At 32.8% G+C, this 4,398-nt stretch overlaps 1 long non-coding RNA gene across 1 annotated transcript; it reads right to left on the minus strand.

The window, feature by feature from the left end:
- Positions 1-148: 148 nt before the first annotated feature.
- On the minus strand, positions 149-1,990 carry LOC141702536 (uncharacterized). Its single transcript, XR_012567177.1, has 2 exons — positions 1,778-1,990; positions 149-387 (listed from the first exon to the last, which is right to left on the minus strand). It is a non-coding gene; the product is annotated as an uncharacterized LOC141702536 (long non-coding RNA).
- Between the last annotated feature and the right edge of the window lie 2,408 nt (positions 1,991-4,398).

The raw sequence follows: 4,398 nt of genomic DNA on the forward strand, positions 1-4,398 counted from the left end.
CATTGATAAAGAGAAAAGTTCCGATCTCGAGAAACAAAATCAAAGAGAATATTATCTCCTTATGCAGCCTATAACCAATATATAATTATACACAGCTCCCAAGCAAGTGAATATATATTTAAAGCCCAAAAATGCAGAGAGAATGAGATAATTGAACACGTCTCAAATTAAATCAAAACATCAAGCTTCCAAGTTGTTGGTATCAATACACGCCAAAAGTAGAATGTTGTATATTTGTCTTACACGACATACAGACAACTATTTCAACCTTAAATGATTATTTCTAAAACATGAATTAAAATTGAAAAAAAGACGGCTCAACATAAACCCCAATCCGCAAAGCCCTGTGGAAGTAGCTCCCTTCAGCTGGAATTTATACAATTAGTCCTGAAAGACAAAGAAAAATGGAATGAACACATAATAACCATAATAACTCATAACTAACTATTAATGTGATGAATTCTGCCGATAAGTTGTTACATAGATACTCCACATCAAACTTGTCAAAAAAACAACATAAAACTCGTATGAAAGCTCTGAGGTAGGTAATAAACCTAAAAAGACAAATCGGCCGTTTGGCTGACCTCACATGTAAGAAATACTTTCCTTTTTATTACTTTTAAAATAGATTTCAAGCACACCCAAACTGGCACATGCACATTTAAATATAAGCTAATTAGAACTTTAAACATTAGGTTAAAGTAAAATACACTCCTCTTCGAACACATGATTAGAGATTCAACTTTTAAGGTCAATAAGACACTTCAAAATCCAAATTGAAATATTATGATATATTTGGAAAGTTGGCATTTGCATATTTGTCATTGTTGTTTTCAAAAGGCTCACGTCACCTACAAGGTACGTAAAATTTACTGCTGAAATAAACCATGTGGGAGAGATTCTAAACACAGATGATGAGAAGGTACTTCTGTGTGTGTGTGCATGTGTGTGTGCATGTGTGTGTGAGTGTGTGTGTTTGAGAGAGAGAGAGAGAGAGAGAGATGTCCCCAATCTTGAATTTCTCAAGAGAATTGATAAATAAGCTGTTTAACGGATGCAATTTCTTATGGCTCATAAAAATTTAATGTCATTTACATCTTAATCATTGCATTTGCAGGAGAGAAAAACTTGCAAAGATGAAATGATGCAATTTAATATTCTCCTCTTTATTTGTCCAGGGCTTTGAATCATGCAACTTCTATTTACATAATGTGGCACCGGAAATTACAACAAATATTCTAGCAACTCTCAAAAATGTAAACTAAAAACTTCTTGCAAAAAACATCTTATACTAGTAACTAAATGGAAAATACATATACGACATTTATGCCCAAGGAATCAAGAACTCTGTGAATCATATCTTTGAAGTCTCCGCATAATTTTTTAATTTTCTTCACATAACTCAAATTCCGAGCAGTATTCTTTAATTGCACACTCAAGTAAAAATCGCAAACTGTCTGCAACTAGTACAACAGCAGTAAGTAAAGCTGCACATCTAAAGTAATCCGATTGCAATAGAAATCATCACATCTTCTAAAAAAAATCTCGATTACGATATATCCAAGGCAATGAAATTAAACACACACACACGGAGATTGAACTATACTTACAGCAAAACAATCAATCAGATTAATCAATTAAAACATACATGAATTGAAATCGATAGAGAACAAAAAAAAATAAAACAAAAGTGAAGTAATCAACAAACTCAACTGTAAAAAAAAAGGCAATAAGAATTGATCGGGAGAACAAAAGTGAAGTAATTAACAAAACTTACATGCACATTCAGTTGCCACTAACACGAAATGATTTCACTCGATTGGATACAGAGACAGGATGTGTGTATGTATATAGGGGGGTTGAAAGACGATGAAAAACCTAATCTAGAGACGAGAAGAATGGATTCGAAGCAAATGAGTAACAGCGAGGCTGTGGGGTGGCTTGTAGAGAAATTTTTGTGGATTGTTTTGGGGGATGTTTGCAGTAAAATATGAAGGGGGTAAAACGGCAGAAAGTAAGTCACGGGGGTTATTTAACGCGTACTATTTGGTGGGGGCTTTTTTGTGAAAATTTGTCAAATTAACCGATCTATATCAATATCAATATTAATATATTTCTAATATTTACTACTAGAATTGCTTTTTTAGGGTGAACTTTTTGTGAAAATTTGTCAAAATTAACCGGTCAATATCAATATCAATATCAATATATTACTAATAGTTACTAGCACTGGAATTGCTAAATTACAGTAAATATTTTGCCTTACTTTTTTTCTTTAAGCCACTTGATGCCCTTTTTGATCGAGCAAAATTCAAATGGAACATCCATATATTTTGCCTTACTTTTTTTCTTTAAGCCACTTGATGCCCTTTTTGATCGAGCAAAATTCAAATGGAACATCCATTTTAAAGTTATGTGTTAACCCATATCCAAGTTCATACTATATTTATATTGTAACTGCTCGGACTATCCATATCATCCGGGTAACCCATTTTTAAGACCCATAGATATGTATTTTAATACTACGTGATTATAACCAATTATCCTGTAGTTACCTTAATAACGTCCGTGATAATAGTATCCATCACGTCAATTTGAATTTTGAATCTATGTAACCTTCAAGCAAACAAGGAAGCACTGCATTAAACCAAATTTCTTGCAAGCCACGATATCCGATAATTACCTTAATAACGTCCGTGATGATAGTATACATCACGTCAATTTGAATTTTGAATCTATGTAACATTCAAGCAAACAAGGAAGCACTGTATTAAACCAAATTTCTTACAAGCCACGATTTTTATTATCCCATTTTTTCTCTTAATTGTGCATCATCTGATCCTTCTCTATTTTAATAAATCCTTAACAACCTGAACATGTACAAATCAGGTATGTTGTCATTAAGCATATTTGTTTTCATGTATAACCAATAATTTATAATTTGTAGTTTTATTTAAGCATGTGATTGTTCATGACGTAAGTGATTACCTCTTGTTCTTGGACCATTATTTTTATCATTAGCAAATAATGGTTTGTATAAATATGATTTTGGTTGTTTGGTGTGTCTTTTTTTGGTATATGTTCATGACTATATGGTATTAGGTTCCAAGAAAAGAAAACCGAGTCATCTGTCTCGCATTGGTATTGTTACTGGAACTTGACTCAACATTCCATAGTTACCAAAAATAAGGATCTGAATGTTATGTGCTCACCTGATTTTGGTATGTTTTATTTCGATTTGTTCATAATATAGGGTTACATTCAGCCTAATATAAAATGTATAATGATATTTTCTCAGATATTCCAACCTCATTCATATGCCAACATATCAATCCATCACATAAGACATTGAGTAAATATGATGCCTCTCAACGGAGTGTGATTATCTCTCAACAGAATTCATCATGTTTGGATTTTTACTTATGTTCGAGTTATCGTACTATCATCTTACTCATCTGCCTTAATTTAGTGCATTGACATATCAAAATCTTTTCCTTTTTGTATTACCAGCTTTTCGGGATATTATGGCCATTTTACATGTCTGCTGTTATTCCCAAGGAACTAACAATGAGATTTACAGAAGGGGGGTTGAATATAAATCTCAAAACTTTTTCAAGTTTTGAGCAGTTTCAAAAGCTAAGTGTTATGATGAACAAATGTGTGTGAATTGCTTTGAGCAGATGCAAACAGATGTATATTCAAAACACAAATGTAAAGAACACAAAGGCTTTAAAAACTTTTCTGGTGGATTTGTTGTTCCACCAGAGATGTGTATTTCAGAAAATCTGTGATACAAAGAATTGATCACAGCTGCTTCCTAGTACAAACTAGATGATTTTCTCTCTATGTTTTTCTAAACAGCTCTGGAAAATTTACTTCTAATTACTAGCTGCAACTTGGTTTATATATCACCAAGTTTACAAGTGAAGACAAAAATAAAATACAATTATAAAATAGTTCTTCACATGTTTCTTCTTCATTTCTCTATCCAATGCAATCTAAGATAATCTGTAAATCTTTGAATACTTCCTTGTTTGCAATAGAATGAAAATGCTGCTTTTTCTTGATTCCTCCAAGAGGCTACCACATTCCAATTGTCTCTGTCAACCCATGTGCCTCTGTCAGCTTATGAATTGTCACTATCAACTGCTATGGAACTAAGCATCCGTTGAAACTTTCATCCATTGATGGCTTTATCCGTTGATGCTTTAGTGACATCCGTTGATGCTTTAACAGTTGAAGTTCTATCCGTTTAGGATGTTATCCGTTGAAGCTTTAGAGACATCCGTTGAAGCTTTGTTTTCATCCGTTGAAGGCCTTTAATCTATCAGTTGATACTACTTCATTTATACAAAATTACAAGGCATGAAATATTTACAATTAGCCCTCTATTTGCAT

The sequence above is a fragment of the Apium graveolens genome, unplaced genomic scaffold (genome assembly GCF_009905375.1).
Source record: "Apium graveolens cultivar Ventura unplaced genomic scaffold, ASM990537v1 ctg5272, whole genome shotgun sequence".
Taxonomy (NCBI): domain Eukaryota; kingdom Viridiplantae; phylum Streptophyta; class Magnoliopsida; order Apiales; family Apiaceae; genus Apium; species Apium graveolens.